At 39.7% G+C, this 18,683-nt stretch overlaps 1 protein-coding gene across 1 annotated transcript in view; it reads left to right on the forward strand.

Moving 5' to 3' along the window:
- Window positions 1–2,082: 2,082 nt before the first annotated feature.
- Window positions 2,083–18,683, forward strand: part of LOC149071111 (neuroglian-like) — a 195,844-nt gene continuing 179,243 nt past the window's right edge. The window contains exon 1 of the mRNA XM_089248261.1: window positions 2,083–2,372. The gene's annotated coding sequence lies outside the window, so the exon portion shown is untranslated. The remainder of the gene's footprint in view (window positions 2,373–18,683) is intronic.

The following is an 18,683-nucleotide window of genomic DNA, read 5'->3' on the forward strand; positions in this document are numbered from 1 at the left end:
CAACGTTTGGTAACTCATTGATAATAGCATGAGAAATTCGATCGAAGAAAGCGAAACTACTCGTAGAATTTTCATATTTGCGAGAAGTATGCGCAATTCTCTTGTCTTTCTCACTAAAGTTTTTACGCTGCTTTTCAACCGCGTCTGGACTGTATCATTAAAAAGAGTTACCACAGTCTATCATACCAGTCAGGCTCTTCAGGAAAGAAAACATCAAGTAGGTGAAGACACAGAAAAATTATGCATTTAATTAATTCATATTGTCTAAACTCACGGAATTTAGTATTCATAAGTTTGAGTAATTAATTCATTAAAAAAAAGTTCCTTTGCCGTTGGGTTAAATTTTTTTAATCCTTGAAGAAAGCCAAACCCCCATCCCTATCTCTCTTCGCGACTATTTTGCGGAACTAGTAAAACAATGGTTAAAATTGACAATGGTCGATAGAGCCTGGACGGTGCACGGAATGAAATGGAACTAGTTAAACGAGATGATGCCTGTACTATAAAGATGGCCATGTCCGTGAAAGGTGGGACCCTGATATCGGGGGTCACTGCTTTATCCCGATAAATGCCATTTCCTGAATTTCTACCCACCCCGTGCCTTTCCTCATCCCTCCTGATTTCAAGACCTATCTTTTTATGAATATTTGTTTTCTTTCAGACCCCCTCTTTTATGAATTCCCGGTTTTTTTTTTCCTTTTTTGAATTTTTGATTTTCGTTCTTTCTAAATTTTCTAATATTTGATTTTTTCTAATTTTCGATTTTTTTTTTCTTTTTCTGAATTTCAATTTTTTTTTTCTTTTTCTGAATTTCAATTTTTTTTTTCTTTTTCTGAATTTCAATTTTTTTTCTGATTTTTGATTTTTTTCTTTTTCTGAATTGTCCACGTTTTCTCTGAATTTTTGATTCCCCCTTTTTTAAATTTTTGATTTTCGCCCTTTTTCTGAATTTTATGCCGTCGTCTCTCTTGCCCTTCTTTCAATTTTTGATTTTTTTCCTTTTTTTTCTTGAATTTTTCATTTTTGGGTTTTTCTGAATTTTCTGCCCTTTCTTGGCATTCTCTGAATTTTTTGATTGTTGCTCTTGTTCCTGAGATTCTACCATCCTCTCTCCCTCTTTTGCTCTTCTTCTGAATTTTGATTTTTTTGAATTTTTTTAAATTTTTGTCCTTGGCGATTTTGATTTTTTTCCTTTTTTCCTGAATTTACCATTTTTTTCTTTGAATTTTAATTTTTTTCTGAATTTTTCATTTTTGTTCTTTTCTAATTTTAAATTTAAAATTTTTTCTTTTTCGGAATTTTCAATTTTTTTTTCTCAAATTTAAATTTTTCACTTTTTATGAATTTTATATCTTTTTCTTTTTCTAAATTTTTGATTTTCCTTTGCCCTTTTTGAATTTTTTTTTTTTTTTTTGCCCTCTTCCTGAATTTTCTGCAGCTTCGCTTGCCTTTCTCTGTGAATACTTGATTTTTTCCCCCTTTTTTTCCTGATTTTTTTTATTTTCATCCTTTTCGGAATTTTTGATCTTCGCCCATTTTCTTGAATTTCTGCCCTCGTTTCTTTTGCGCTTTTCTGAAATTTTTGACTTTTTTATCTCTTTTCTGAATGCTTGACTTTTTTGCCTTTTCTAATCTTCGATTTTTTTTTTTTTGCCCTCTTACCTGAATTTTTCTGCCCTATTTTCAAGTTTGTGCTCCTTTTCCTAAACCAGATTTTTTAAATTTTAGCCCCATTTTTTTTTCCTGAATATGTATTTTAAGGAAAATACCCTGGATGAAATTATGTACAAAATCAAAAAATTTGATCAGCATTTAATATATTTCTGGAAAATAACAATAGTGCTTTGCGTGTGTGTGCGGTCGCATCAAAAAGGAAAACAAATAAAATAATCATATCTAGAAATTTTTCACTAGTTTTATTTAAATGATAAATAAAGTAAATACCGAGGATTATAGAACATAACACAATATATTTCAGGAGACGGGATGAAAAAAACTCTCTTGGCGTCTTTTGGCGTGATGTATTCGTCGCCAAGAAATCAGACGCGAATCGTTCCGCGTCACCAAAAAGCCCTCCCGATCAGTGTCTGATCGACTATAGGTAGAAAGAGAAGTGCCAGAGGCAACCCCGCAACAAGGACGACGCCGTGTCTGCGATTGTTTCCGCTCTTCTTGTGCTGGAGGCACTTTATTACCCATCGATACCATTGTTGTGTTGTGCTTCTTCGCTTTCTTTTAAGTTCCTCTTTTTTTTGTTTGTTTGTCTGATTACCATTGTTGGCCGGTATTGTTGTTGTTGTTGATATTATTGCGAGTGGATGTGTCGACGACGGTGTAAAATCCGCCTGGAGAAGGATAAAGTGTAATACCGAGTGAGTAGTCTTTTTTTTGTTTTTGAATATTCTGATTGTTTGTGTACGGTATGCAGACCACCGTGGACTGTTGAAATGGAAGAAATTATCCCGTATTTTTTGAAGACAACGATTGTATTCTTGTATTTTAAAGTATTTTTTAACAATCGGCGGTAACAATGTTCTTCGATCGGTTTCCTGACTAACTGACCGATGCCGGTTAGGCCTATTTTCTCCGTGACCAGATTGTTTTTGTGTACATATACCCCCCAGGAAAAAGAGAACAATATGGGTTATTTTTTTAGTGTTCAACAATGTGTTAATATAATCCTAGTGTTGATTATAATAATCCGGTTGAAATCCGATCCCGACTGTCACCGTTACTACCGTGGCAGCTGCCATGTGTGCGGAAAAATTTCAAACCGTCACGGTTCTTCTCTTAATTTGAAGTGTTGTTTGAACGATTGGGAGAGCCATGGGCCCGGAATATACTAGAGAGGGCCCCCCCCATCCTAGACAGGAGCCCCTGGCGGGCCCCCAGACCAGAGTTTTCACGGGCTCCTTTATAGTTAATTTAGCGTGATAAAACAGTAAAAAAATAATGAGAATCGTCCCGGGCCCCAGTGCTAGAGCCCTGTCAGTCCCACCGTTGCGGAGGCCATTAAAGGGCCTGATATTGATATAGGGTACCCTTGGGCTTTAGGGGGCCCCCCTACATGACTGGGATAAGCAGATATGTCACACAGAGAATATATATATAATTTCGGGCCCCTCAAAAATTATAGTCCCTCGTCGCTTGGCTCCCACATCCTGCATCATTGCCTTGGATTCTGGTCAGATTTATCAGCCCCCCCCCCTCCGTCCCCTTGAACTGAATGTGGAAAAAAAAGATGAGAATTTTTTCCTGGAACCCCGTCCTAGAGCCTATCAGCCCCGCCCTTGGGGGGGGGGGCCCGTGCTTCGATTGTTGAAATTATTGATTTTAATATCAATGAACACATTAAACAGAAGCTTTTATGAGTAGAAAAAGAAACAGTGTGTTATGATTGACCCAGCCATACCCCCCCCCCCCCAGCTCCCAAATCGCTTTCGCAAGGCCGACACCCTTTCTCGTGACCGCTCTACTTAATATTGCAGTGAAGTCAGAGTTATAAACTGATGTATTGATCTCTTCCGGGGCCCCCCCACATCCTCGAGCAGGGCTCCTGGGCTTGGTTTGAAAGTAAGGGCTCCTGGGCTTGGTTTAAAAGTAAGGGCTCCTGGGCTGGGCGCCCGTCCCCCCAGCTAGACTTTTCACGGGCTCTTCTATAACGAATTTATAGCATAACAAAATATAAAACGATCTTAATTGGTCTAGGCACCAGGGTTGGAGCCGTGCCAGTCCCACCCTCGTCATGCCCTCTCCCCATTTCAACACGGGGAGGGGCATTAGCGTACGAAAGGCCCCCCCCCCCCTCCCTTGAGCCAGGATTATAATGTTATTTTGCAGGAAAAAACGTAATATTCCCCCTTAGAACGGAAAAAAATCTGAAACTCCGTCGAGAAAACTCTACGTGCGCCTATGCAGGGGGGGGGGGGGCGGGGTCTACAAAAAAAAGTAGAAAAGGATTTTCTAGTGAATTTAAAAGTTTTTAAAATGATGATGATGATCTCCCTGGTAATTTAATTTTCATTCGGCCTCAGTAGAATCAAATCAGCTGTGACACGGCTAGTGACGTCTTAACGCGTGGGGCCCGCCCTTTGGAGCCCCAAGAGAAGGGGCCCCCCGAAAAAAATGAGATCTGCTTGACATTTTCAATTCAGTCCACTTTATTGTTTCATTTACATAAATTTTGTAAAATTAACCTGATAGGGCTTCAGAAAAATCACTTGGCCCATGCTGTTGAGACAACCCTGAAAGAAGCAATTTATTGCCCTTATACGGCCCTAGTAGAATAAGCAAATCAGGTTTTACACGGCCTTCGAAGGGCTACTCCCGCTATTCAATTTTCATATTACCCTCCAAGAAGTTATTCAGTCTTATAGGGACCCCCCCCCCCCGCAAGAATATTCCTCTGTTAAATATGGCCCCTAAGCAGGGCCGTCTTAAGAGCATCATGGGCCTCCGGGCCAATTTTCGAAAAATTCAACAGCTTCTCGTTTTTCTGAGGCCCCCGCTTCTCTCGAGGTCCCCCGGGGCGTGCTCGGGTGGGCCCATGTGTTAAGACGGCAGTGTCCGTAAGTTCGTGCACCTCATAAAACCTCTCTTGTACGGACACCAGTGGGACAAAAAAAATTTCGTTTGTAAAAGAGGGGTGACCGTTAATCAGGGCATGGGCCCCCCAGGGCTCCAGCCGTGGGACCCGGGACAATTCTCATCATTTTTTGCTTTTTTTACGCTATGAATTAACTGTAGAAGGCAACCCGTGAAAAGTCGGACCGGGGGGGGCGTGGAAAAGATCCCTGCCTAAGAAGGCCCTGCTCCGGGATGTGGGGGGCCATGAATCAGGGGTTTGAAATGCATACTTTTATTATACAAGGAGGGAAATACTTATTTGTCCGTAAAAAAAGAGTGATGACCGCATGTGAGGTGGGGTGGGGGGATTATGTCCGTTAAGAGGGGTTTTACTCTATCAATAATTAATCTTGCAGCCGAATAAACATCTGTTGTATAGGAGGTGGCACTTGCGTTTAATTGAATGACCCCTTTTTACATATTCACTGGAATCGGGCAATTTATGTGCGGGCCCGCGTGCAACGAAAATTAACGGGTTGTTGATCCGACAGTAGCGCGTCCGAAGATTGTTTATTATTTGCTATTGGCTTACGTTGTTATTCCTACATTCCGCAGTAACGAAGTGATTCCGCTATAATGAAGTGCATTCATTATTGCGGTTGTTTTTGCGGCATCATCATCAGAGGCAAAACATCAGAGGATGTTTTGGGTTCGCGTCCTGTCCGTCTGGATTCCTCTCGAAATGCCGGATATTCTTCGCAATTGTCTAGTGACTTCCGTTTCCGGTCTGCCGTCGTTTATTTATACAGCTTTCTGCCTATGAATGCATAATGTCCATTCAACAGGTTCGGTGGTGATAATAATTATAATCACGTGGGAAACAACAATTCGGCCAATAACTGATTTGTTCCCTCGTTGGTTATACAGGGTGCCCTGTAAGTCCCAATTCGGCATTTATCTCACCGATCGTTCGTCGTGGAGCAAGCGTCTTCAACCCGTTGCTCGCGAGCACCAAGGTGCTCCCTGAATCACCCGGAGTGCTCGATGCTCGTGTCCTCGAGCACTTGATAAACATTCCAATTAAACGCTTCGTGCAAATTGCATTCAAGGATGGGAATCGATCCTGATTTCACGCATTCGTATACCAAACTTGCTGTTACGGCGGAGGCGGATTCAACGGCTGCCGCGCCCCGACGTTTAAAGGGCCCGAAAAAATCCAAACTTCACACTTTTTTCTAATTTAAGGGCCCATTATTTTCTTTTGCGCCCGGGGCCTCGGCCGACTTTAATCCGCCACTGCGTAAGAGGTGCTCTTCTTTTGATGATGGGTACAGGTAGTGCTCGCGGCTAGGAAAAAGATTGAAGTCCCTCTATCGTAGAGGTATAGGTTTAATTTTAAAAAAAAGGGTTAAAATGTGTTGAAAAATCACTCCGTTCCAGTTTCAAGAGTGAAAGTACAGTGTGCCATAAAATACAAAAAAAATCTAAATTTTTATACGGTTTCCCCGTACCTTTATTTTTCCAATTAGAAAGTTATTGCCCTGTCCCTCCCGAGGCCAACAAGGGAAAAATAATCCAGGTTTCCAAGTGCAATATTCCTCGAGATATTTAAATTCGAAAAAAATCAGAGAAAAGTTGGCTCCGCTTCTTTCCCTTATCATAATGCTGTTTTTTTCCCAATTTTCCTCCGATTTTTTAATTCAAATATCTCAGCGAATATTGTATTTATAAACATGGGATATTTTTGTTGGCCTCGAGAGACAACTTCCTACATGGAAGTTACATCAAAAACAAGTTCTTTACGTACTGAGGGCTGTGGTGGCCACAGATAGATGGCGCTACCCAATTACACTATTTGGAAATTGCTGTATGGCTATATATGACCGGAGTTGGTGGGTGGTAAAGTAGATAGAAGTTAAAGGAGACAAGAGGGGGGGGGGGTTGGGACCGTATAAAAATCTAGATTTTTTTCATTTTTCGACAACTATTTCGAGCCATATCGCTACGAAGAACGATTCATGAAATAAAGGCTGGATTAGGACTTACAGGACACCCTGTATAGCCTGTGTTCGGTCATGTGGAGCTACACAGGGCGGAAAATTTTCAAGTGCCAATTTCTCATCTAAAACAGGGGGTTTTCAATGCATGGACCGCGGGCCACATATGGCCCTTATTTTTTTGTCCCCCCGTGGCCCACTAACCATTCTTATAAATACAGTAACTAATAAACATTGAAAGAAGATGGAAAAAAATTCGATGTAAAGCTCGTAGACCACACGATACAGCTGCTGCTCCCTGTAACGCATTTGATACATTACCAGGGTCTACCTTAGTAAGGCCTTGGGCTCGAGCAATGTTTTTTATTTGGATCCTTTCTGTATTTCGAAAGGGAGAAATCGCTAAAAAAACACGTAAACAGAACTTTTTAAAAATGCTGAAATAATTCTAAGAATTAGTATAACTATTTAAGAATTATTTAAAAACATTTCAAGAATTAGTGAAAGAAATTGTTTCTGATTTATAGTAAGAAGTTATCTCAGAGTAAGTGAAAGAAATTATCTAAGAATTAGTGAAAGGAAATTATTTCTGGTTTATAGTAAGAAATCTCAGAATTCGATAAGAAATTATCTCAGAATCAAGAAAAAATTATTTAAAAATGGTTGAAAAAATATATTCATTAAGAATCGGAAAACAGTTATTTCAAGATTTACAAACGAAATTATTTTAAGAATCAGTGAAGAAAGAAATCATTTTAAGAATCATTAAAAGAAATCAGAAATAATTTCTGAATTAGCCTAATCAGAAAAATAATATTTTAAAGGTAATTCAAGAAAGAAATTATTGGAGAAAAATATTTCCTGGGTCTCAGAAAAAAGTCATCAATAATTTAGGGCCCCCTTTTTTACTTGAGGCTCGTTGTGTGTGTGTGTGTGGGGGGGGGGGGGGTCATCCATTAAGACGCCAGATAATTTTAACAAATATATAATTTTGAAAAATCGAATGATTCTATTTTGAGTCACCCTGTGTAAGTATTGTATTAACTTGATATATTAATCACTAATTGTACAAGTAGGATTTGCTAAAATTACATTGTATGATACATTGTATGTATATAGATGAATAAAGACCATAAAGGCGCATTACCATGGTATTTTCCATATGGTGCATGATGGAAACATCCCTATCCTGAGAAGTCTCATACACATTAGGCCCCTTTCACACGGAGTGGATGCGGACGCGGATCTGCATACCCTTTCACACGAGCGCTAAAGATGCGGACGTTTGAAATTCGTGCATAAAAACTTTTTATTTTTCGCAATTTTCGTAATTATTTTTCTCCTTTATCCCTGATTCAGAGTGCCCATAGGCAGCCTAGAGCTATTCTTTGGTGGTTTAATCTAGAGCCCCATAGAATATGGGTATAAAGATGCCTCCATTCCGATCCTCACAAGTAGTCGATGGGAGAAAATATCTTAAAATATTTTCAAAAGATTTTGAAAAAAAACCTCTTTTCGGAAAAATATGAAAGAAAAATTCAAAAAACATCCAATTATGTTCCAAAAAAAAAGAATTTGCTAATAGAAAAAAAGGGGAGGGGTGGAGACTCAAAATGACTCGCATCACAATTCTGTCTTACGCTGGGATTACACTATAAAAAAGTTTGATAAAAGTTCGTTTATAAAACTTGAAAAATGTAACCAATAGGCGGATCAGTTAAGTTCGCTCGAATGTAACAGATGTGTTTATTGGTTACATTTTTCAAGTTTTGTAAAAGAATTTTTAATCAAAGTTTTATAGGCCGGGATTACACTTTAAAAGATTTGTAAGAAGCTCTTTGATAAAACGTGAAAAATTCAATCAATAAGATCACCGGTTGCATTTTGGTTGAATTTTCAACTTTTATAAAACTTTATAGCGTGATCCCGGGCCCAAATTACAGTATAAAAATTTTATAATAATTCTTTTAAAAATGCAACCAATACGCTGATCGGTTGCATTTGCTCAAATGCAATCGATAAATTTATTGGTTGCTTTTTTCAAGTTTTATAAAATAACTTTCATAAACCTTTTAGAGTGAAATCCCATCCTTAGAGAGAGATTAGTCACTTCTGAAACATAAAATTTCACTTTTTTTTTAGTTTATAGACTGAATATCGAGTAAAATATACTTGTAGGTATCGGGGACCACCAAAAATATTCAAGTGCTTAGGGCCTTCAAACGTCTTAATTAATCCGGCCCTGAGTGAACACCGTACTTGGATAGCGTTGTTTAATAAATGTATTTTTTTGAAGTTTAAAAAACTTAAAAGATTAAAAATTAAAAAAAAAAATATATATATATATATATATATATATACACACTAACTTACAATAATTTCAAATATTTATATTTTTTAAATAATTTTAAACATTTAAAAAGAAAAAAATTAAAATTTTTAAATTAAATTTAAAAGTTATTAAAGTATGTAGTCAATTAAATATTAGTAATGAACAGAACGGCTTATAATTTTGGTCCCGTCAGTGGCCGTTGTTGACAGGTTTTATTGTATGAAATTGTTAAGTATGGACAAAAGGCAGTTAAAGTTGCTGTATCTTCATCTCAGAAGGAAACAAAGGGATAGGCGTATGTGGGTACATCATATTTGATGAACAAGGACCTTCATATGGTGTTTTTAAGGGTATTTATGGCAAATAATTAAAAAAATTCACCTTTAAAAAGTAGCCAAAGATGCGGACGAATTCGCTCCGCATTCGCATCGTGTGAATAGCTCCGAATAACCCAATTGTCAAAACTTCTATATGAGGATGCGGAGCCCGCACTTGGGTTTTGACACATGCGGACGTCGTCCGGACCCGCATGAACATTTCCTAGGTGCGGGGAAATTTCGGCTCGTCTGAAAGGCTCAGTGTATATTCCAATTGTTAAAACTTCTTCTGGACCCGCGTCCGCTCCGTGTGATTCACACGGGTCCTTTCACAGTGAAAGGGGCCTTACCTCCAGCGTATTTTCCTATCTTCCACATATCGTATAATGAGAACCCCCCACCCTGCAAGTCTCATGCGCATCTCCAGGGGCATTTCTCATTTTCCCGTAGGCGTACATGAAGCGTAATAACAACTGCTCTGCAAGCCATCATTCGAATTTCCAGGGTGATTTTCCGTTTTCCATATGGTGCACAATGAGAACCCCCTCCCTCCCTTGTAGGTCTCATTCGTATTTCCAGGGGGAATTTTGATTTTCCATGACGTGTAATGAGAACAACTGCGCTGCAAGTCTCATTTGAATTTCCAGGGTGATTTCCCGTTTTCCACATGGGGCGCATAATGAAAACCTCCTACCCTGCAAGTCTCATGCGCATCTCCGGGGGGAAGGATTTCTCATTTTCCCGAAGGCGTACATGACGCGTATACATAATGAGAACAACTTCCCTGCAAGTCTCTTCATTTCCAAGAGAGAACTAGAATCACGAAGGTTAGAAACCGCTGCCCTTTAAATCCATTTCATGTTACAACATCCATGTTTTAAACGTATATAGACCGGAACTCTTAATGACTCGTTCAAGATTAATAATACGTCTCTCTCCACTCGAGACGTTTATCATTATATTTAGTTCTTTTGCCAAAAAACAGAATACCGTGTATACAAAACACACGTCTTTTGAATACGTCTCAGAATGGATTTTGTAGGAAATGAAATAAGGAATCGTTATGTATTTGCATTTCCCCCCCCCCCCCGCCACACACACACAATGCTTAAAATTGTATTCGTCTCTCGAGAGCCTTCCTCGTAGAGGAATTCCTTTAATCTATTTTTAATGAATGATTCATTATATTGCGGTCTTGGAGCTCCATCTCTTATATATTCCTGTATTTATTTTATTTTTTCCGAGCGAGGAATATTTTCTGTGCGATTGAATTGATGTGATTCGTTCCTTGTATTACCATTTTCCTTTATTCTCAATCTTCGTTGCCAGATTCATCATCCAATGCTTTATTAAAAGAATAATATTTTATTCACCGGTCGTTTTTCTTATTTTGTGCTTTCCCCCCATTCGATTTATCATCGATGCTCCTTCATTCGTCATCATTCAAATGGATTTGATCGTCGCCATCTGTCGGGCGATGATTGTGACAAATCGTTATTGGAACCGAATTTTTATTCCCGTATTATTATTATTATTGTTATTCGCGAGCATCGTGCATTTTTATGGATGGTTTTTACGTGAAATTGATTATCGGTATTGGGGAAGTTGTTCGGCAACAGTGGTTTTTCTCGGAATCAACAATGGCTTTCAGGAGGGAGAATCTTTACTTTGGTTATCAAACAAGGTGCTTACTAACAATGTTTGCAGTGATTTGGTTAGTATTTCACACGCTCAATCAGTGTGACTCTGGCCAAATAAGCTAAATCCAATGTTACCAGACCTTAATGAGTATTAGACCATTTTGAATTTTCCAACTGGTAACGGACAGGACTTGAGGAATCCCAGGCGCCAGTTCGCCATGGGGACTAGAAAATTGGTATTGGTGCCTAAAATTTTCCATATGTGATTGTTACATTACAGTCTAAGGCCGGGATTGCACTATAAAAGTTAAATAAAAGTTCTTTCATAAAACTTCACAAATGCAACCACCAAGCGTACGGTTACATTCAAGTTAATGTGACCAATAGACTTATTCTTATTTTTTTCAAGCTTGGTCGGCTGAAGTTGGTTTTCTGTGGTTCCCAACTTCAAGGCGCAAATGCGAGCCGATCTCCCCGTTAAAAAGTCTCGCCACAGAGAGCAACAGTCCTACAACGATAAATCATTCAATCATAACACTTCACTCATAGTTAGAAAAACTGGTGGCAGATGGCAGCACTACACATAACAAGCATTACAGAAAAACAAAAAACTTCACGTCAGGTTTCACTACACGTACACGCACATTCCCGCATGTACCGATTCGTTGGGGGTTCCGCGGGGGGGGGGCGGGTGCATGTGTGGTGTACCAGTAGTAGGTAGGGCCTCCAAAAAATGGCTCGGGGATCCATGATGTTCTTAAGTCAGCCACCTTGTTGGGCAATTTGCCTGTTGTGGCGTTGTATTTGTATTTGTATTTATTTGTATATTTTATCAAACTTTTGTAGTACGGCTAACGCAAAATTTTCGAATGAAATGTTAGCGTGTCAATCGACATGAGCGATGTCATTATAGTACGGCTTGTAATATGGGAACATAAGCGGATATAGGCTCCTCGAACGTGTGGGGGAGGGGGGAGGCGAATCACTAACTCTATTCATAATGAACGGAAAGGGGTGAAAATGTTGTGTGTGTGTGTCTGTGTGTTCACCTCCACCCTCCCACCTATGCAATATAACACAGTTTTCTTACTGAATGGGAGGGGCAATCGCCCCCTTTGCTACCCCTCTGTAGCAGCCTATGGGAAGAATTTATTAAATTCCGGAAAAGTAAAAAAACACGTTGTTTAGAACCATTTTTTCTTGAGCAAAAACCACGATTGACGGCTCCTATTGGGTTAGCACCTAAATGCTTTTTCGATTTCTCACGCCCTCGTGGCAGATTGACTATTCTGGGTTCTCTATAGTCCGTTTCAAGTTAACTTAGCAGTGCAGAGAAAGGTAGAGAGTGTATTCCTTCGCCGCAAAATATAGTTCCCATATATCAGAGGCTTACGATGATCATTTATGCAGAATATTTCAATTTTTTGAATGATTGAAAATGAATACTGAAAAAATAGTGTTCTGAATCGATCTTTATTCGTTTAAGAATTTTAAATTAGAAAAAAAAATGATCACCATTATGCATAAAAAAAAGATTTTTCTCAGTGAGATTGGCGAGAATCAGCTATACCTTACCGCGACTGCGCATCGATACATTGGTTGAAAGGCTTTCTTTGTCATAGCAACGTGTGATGCGGTTCCCTCGTAGCTTCCCTTTCACTGCAAAGTTAACCTGAAACGAACTATAGGATAGGGATGGCGTGAACACGAGTTTCCAACTGGTGTTTCGTGAAACTTTTTTTCCCGCATGATCAAATGCCATTCAAATGGAACCGTCAAAAAAAAAAATTCCAGAACCCGGAGATCTTTCAAAGAAGAAAACTTTCTTGTTACTGATACTCGCAAAGCTGTTGTTTGTTTTGAATTTCAACGCGATAGTATCGTACGGAAAAAAATAAAATCCAGACCACTTGGATGACTAACCTATAGAGTGTGCAAGGGGAAGATTGCACACCGAAGCACAGATTCCCCTTTTCACTCTCACCTGCTCTTTTTTACTCTCACAAAAAAGATACATCATATGTGGGAAAAAAACGTGTTTGAACTTATTTGAATTTATTCCAACAAGTACTCTCGATCGTAAAGTGATTTGATGTAATATTGTACTCGTTTTCATCAATGTTATTCTTCATGTTCCAGTAGTATGAAAGATACTTTGACACTTAGGGACTTCGTTGAATTCTTCTTCTTAATCGTACATGCACCTTGTAAACATTCTTCTGGAGAACTTGTAACGAATCGATACATGCGGGAATGTGTGTTCTGAGTGTGAGTACCCCCCCCCCCCCCTAACGTATTTATGTTGCTGGAGTGTCGTGCTTTCCTGTGTTCTTTTTGGTGCTGCCATCTGTCTTCCATATTTTGAGGCGAAGATGGCAAGTGCTTGAATTTTGATGTTATGTTAATATAACGTTGTAGTTCTGCCTGCTGTGACACATCTCGGCGGGGAGACTTTTTCAAATGGGAGACGGGCTCGCTTCGCTCCTCAGAGTTAGAAAATCGCAGAAGGCCACCAACTGTGCCGCCAACGGGGACTCAAACAGCACTTCCTAGAGATAGAAGGCCTCTGCACTGTTTGCCATAAACGTCATTCATACTACCTAGCAAGTTTGCCATATTTTGAAACACACAGCATCCTATTTCGTTTCTTCTTATTTTGGCGTAGAATCTTCCTGATTGGCTCACAAATACCGCATAGTGATTGGATGTGGGGCATAAAAATCGCCCGATCATTTCTTTTCCTCACAACGATGATACTAGCACGAGCAGGGAGTTTTTTCCCCTGAATATTCTGAAGAAAAATGGACTACTTACTGACGTCACACAAGCCCAGATCATTTAAATTAACCATAAGGAATCCACGCGAATTTACTTTTCAGTTTCCAGAAGGGACTGGGTAGTGTTACGCAAGCCCGTGTAATTCTCTGTTCGCTGACAACTGGAGAGAAACCGGATGAATATAATTAAGATAATTAGTCGTAATGACCGAAGAAACAATTTTCACAAACAACGGAGAGGAAAGTTGGACGCATTTAATTACGAGTTAATGAAACATTCGCGGGTTTTTTTTTCTTTCTCCGACATTTCAGAGAGAAAATCGGCCATTTAAAAAAAAAAAAAATTCCATTTATATGCTGAGCTGATGTATAAAAAAGCCATAGAGTAGTTACACGGAGTCAGAGGGTCCGACAGATGCGGAAAAAGTATGTAAAACCACCCGTAGAGAGGTCTCATGTATGGGTGATTTTGTGCGGAGTTTCATTTCATGCCCGAATCATTTGTACGTTGAGTCTGCAGGAGAGATAAGTTTTTCCTCTTGTATGGTTTGCGTCTCTTCTAGGGATTTGCTGGCGTGGATTTCCACCCGGTAGTCCATTTATACCAATTTGGGAAGCGCCCGCTTTCACTAATCGGTTTACCTCCTAATCCTCGTGTTTATTTTGCTGCGCGCCGCTCTTTCAGGCGAATTCGTTTGGAGTTATGGGTAAACACAGATAGACGATGACTTGTATGGCGCAAACACTCTTCTATTCGGCTTTTATTCGCAATTATTTGTTAGATTTCGGTGTTACTTATGAGCTTTTTACTGAATTTGTTGCAATTTGTGTATACTGGAATCGGTCCGGTATACAGTCAAACCTCGTTAATGAGTCACTCTTGGGAGAGCAAAAGTATGACTTAGTAAGCGGAGTGACTCGTTAAACGGAGTAAGCCTTAGCTGTGCCAATTCCTGCCTGAGGACAATTGGGACTTCCAAAAAAGTGACTCGGTAAGCGGAGTGACGTGTTATCCGGGTGACGCACTAACGAGGTTTGACGGTATTCAGGGTGTCCTGTAAGTGCTAATGCGGCGTTTATCTCATCAACCGTCCGTCGAAGAGGTATGTGATTCCAATTTAAAGACACTCAAAAGGCATTAAAATATAACTAGACGAGTTTCGATAGCAAAAACATAGTGTCGTGAAATAAAAAAAATATCTAAATTTTTATACGGTCCCCCCTGTCTTCTAACTTCCAAGTAGAAAGTTGTATCCCCGTGGCTCCCGAGGCCAACAAAAAAAAAATCCCAAGTTTTCAAGTGCAATATTCGCTGAGATATTCGAATTCAAAAATCTGAGAAAAAAGTTGTTAAAGAACAGCATAATTGTGGGAAAGGAGCGCGTGTTTTGTACGGTATTTTTTTCCTGTTGTTTTATAACTTTTCTTCAATTTTCGAATTCAAATATCTCAGCGAATATCGCACTTTTTTGAATTTGAAACTTTTTTGAAACTTGAATTTTTTTTTGTTGGCCTAAGGAGAGACAAGGCAACAACTTCCTTATCGGAAGTTAGAGGAGGGGGAGCCTATAAAATTTTTTATTTTTATTTTGTTAAACACTGTATTTTCACTCTCAAAAGTGGTTCAGGGTAATTTTTGAACGCCTTTTGAGGATTTTGTAAACTGAACCATTCCTCTACCACGGATTGTTGATGAAATAAAGGCCGCATTGGTACTTACGGGACACCCTGTACATTGGTTTGATGTGTGTTTCTATTCTCAGTGTTTTGAAGTGGTTCTTTTATAGATGCAGAATATATACTGGACTATTTTCTGGGGAAGCGGCGGATGAACTTTGACGTGTGTAAGGGAGCCGTGGATCCCAAGAGTTTGAGAAGTACTGCCGTAGACCAAGAGATCGTTTCGTCCTCAATAGGTTCTCGGAAGAACCTGTCACGATGATATACAGCCAGTCGTGCCCGCTTAATTGGAAAACGGATTCCGCGCTTGAGCGAGTAAAATTCACCTCCAGCACCAAAATTTCTCTCATACAGACAATGTTAAAGTTTCCCGCTTAATAATTTCAACGACTTTTCCTCGCTTAATCGAATATTCCGCTTCACACATCAGCTGTTAATACACATCAGCCACTATACATGTAATGTTTTTATTGAATGAAACGTTTGTAATTGATGGAAAGAGGTGAACCACAACGAAACATTTCTGAGAGGGTCACCCTTCGTTCTTCAAGAATTCCGGCCCTTCCCGAGAGATTCCTCTTGACAAAAGCGGATCTCTCTGTTGAAAGACAGAGATGCCCTCCCCCTCCTTCAGCTATATTTTTTGGACCTTTGAACAATGGTTCTTAACCGGGGGTTCTTGGAGAGGTTTCAGGGGGTCCGTGACTTTGGATGAGAAAACAACTAATGTGCTCGTCATGTGCTGAATATTATTTGGTTAAGTTTCCCAAAGTGGAAAATATCGCCCCCTTGTGAGCGACGGAATGGTCCGGGGGCGGATAGAAGCTTCGGATTTAACATAGGATCCTATCAAGGAAACAGTTATTTTCCGGATATTGTGCTGAGGTGAGCTCGGAAAGAAAAGTCATCACGTCTCCGCCGGGACTCGAACCCAGGCCCTCTTGCATACCGGGCAAGCATGCTACCATCTACACCACTGGAGACACATGAATCTGCCTTCCAAATTTCACGCACTGTGTCGTGAGGCGCTGAAGTAGAGGCATTAGTAGCCTCTCTTAACTTCAGGAAATGGCCCCCGGGTGGGACGGTTTAGAGAGATATAGATGGCGCTTTTTTTTTTTTTTTTTTGCATGCTTGCCCGGTATGCAAAAGGGCCTGGGTTCGAGTCCCGGCGGAGACGTGATGACTTTTCTTTCCGAGCTCACCTCAGCACAATATCCGGAAAATAACTGTTTCCTTGATATCTCTGGCTGAGAAAAAAAGCCATCTATATCTCTATAGGATCCTATGTTAAAAAAATTCTGATAAAAGAGGGCGATGCAACAAAAAGTTTGAGAATCTATGGGCTAAGGGGTCCGCGGCCTTCACCTCACTGGCAAAAAGGCATCCATTGGCCTTTTGGTTAGGAACTCCTGCCTTAGAATATTCACCCTATATAGAGGAAGTTTCCCAGAGGTTTTGATGTATTCTGTATTCTGAGAGCCAAAAAAATCTAACAAAGGCCCTTATGTTGTTAGTTTTTTACGTGCACAGTAGCAGGAATGGTTTGAATTTTAAATGAATTTCTATTTCTGTATTAAAATTTCAAAAACATACCAAGTTTTATACGTTGTCATCAACAAGCGGCTCGTCCATCAGAAACCTTGGAATCTAAGGAAAGATGGCAGAACATTTTCTGGTTTCATAATAATTCTCTTCCGACATCGGAAGGGGTCATTAAGCCCGGAAAAAACTAAAAAACAACTAGAGAAGACATTATTTAGTAGGCCTACTGTTCGTTCTTGGCTTCCAAAAAAATTTGGCTGGTGCCTAATTTTTTTTACCCGATATGTCAAGCTATAGTTTAAATTCAGACCATCATAATAATTTGAATGCTCGATTGGGATGATTCATTTGGGATTCGGAAAACTTGCCCCCCCACCCCCACAACCCCCCCCCCCCAAAAAAAAAAAAAAACAACAGAATGTTTTGCATTGTTCGGCAACGTGCCCTCAGCCGACTGGAAATGTTGTGCGGTAAAAATTCCCATAATAGGGTTTTTAAAGTTTTCTTAAAATTGTTTTACAGCAGCAGCACTGATTGCTCTGCGACCTACTCGCAGTTTTTGACATATTCTGCTTTGGAGGTGTGAGTGACCGTATAAATGACCAAGTGAGTGGGCAAGTGACCACATGAGTGACTAAGCACGTGGGTGAGTGAGCTGGTGAGCGCGAGTGAGTTAGTCTTTCATACACGCGAAAATGCGAGCTGATCTCCCCGTTGTAATTGCGTTATGGGGGGGGGGGGGGGGTTTGGTAACTTAGTTGAAATGGCACTACCCCGTATGCAACTAGGGCCACCAATTTGGGAATTCTCATTGACAAGCAGCTCAAGCTTTCTTAACATTGTTCAGCAGCCGTCAAAAAAATTGAATAAAATTCGTGGTTTAAAAGCTCTCTCCATACAACCATAATCTTTATTATACGGTCAGTGTATTATTTATTATTAGTTTTTTCTGTGATATATGTTCTTATATTGTATTGCTGTATTTTAGTTCTAACTGACATCCTTATTTTTTGTGAGCATCTTTTTTCAGCCACCTCGATAGATGGCAGCATGAACACGAAATAAGCGCAACTCTACAACATAGGTACATTAGGGCCACGCATTCAATCAGAACACACATTCCGGCATTCGTTAGAAATTCCGAAGAGGAATGTGTACGCGAGATGCATGTACGGTTAAGTAGTAGTAGTAGTAGCCACCTCATTCGGCAGTTTGCCTGCTGTGACCTTTGTATTTGTATTTTACCGCCACTCATACAATCATTTAGCCCAATCCGGGACGAAATGTCACCCGGACATTTGGCAATTGATTCACTCATACAAGATTGATTCACTTATACAATCACTCACCTATTCACTTGGCCAGACTGGGCAAAATGTCAGGAGGGAAATGTACCGGGGATGAAACGTGCTAGTAGCGAAATGTCGGGGTCGAAGTTTCCGCAAACTGATTCAGTTAGATGTCGCTCAAGACCTCACGAGTACGAAATTAAACACAAGTATTGAACACTCTCGTGTGCTCTATGAACACTAAGTTAAATTCCAAAAAAAAGGGGAAGAAAAATGAAGATTTTTTTTTTCCGACGAAATTCTCTTTTATCCCTAAAGAAGACCAATCTTAAGAACTTTCGATTTTAGATTTTTGTAAAATGAAGCCGGAAAAATTTTGGAAAAGCCAAAAAAAACTTCGAAATTTGAGAAAAACTTTTTTTTCCCCCTCCTAGATTGTGATTGGCTTTCCGCGTCGTAACTGAAACGATATTGGAGCATTATGTGTCTCGTTCGTCTTTCTTCAAGAATATCCGAGCTTTTTGAAAGATGATTATTCGT

Source organism: Pholcus phalangioides, unplaced genomic scaffold (genome assembly GCF_987345545.1).
Source record: "Pholcus phalangioides strain wild (caught in Gottingen) unplaced genomic scaffold, Ppha-v1.0 ptg000019l_1, whole genome shotgun sequence".
Classification (NCBI taxonomy): Eukaryota; Metazoa; Arthropoda; class Arachnida; order Araneae; family Pholcidae; genus Pholcus; species Pholcus phalangioides.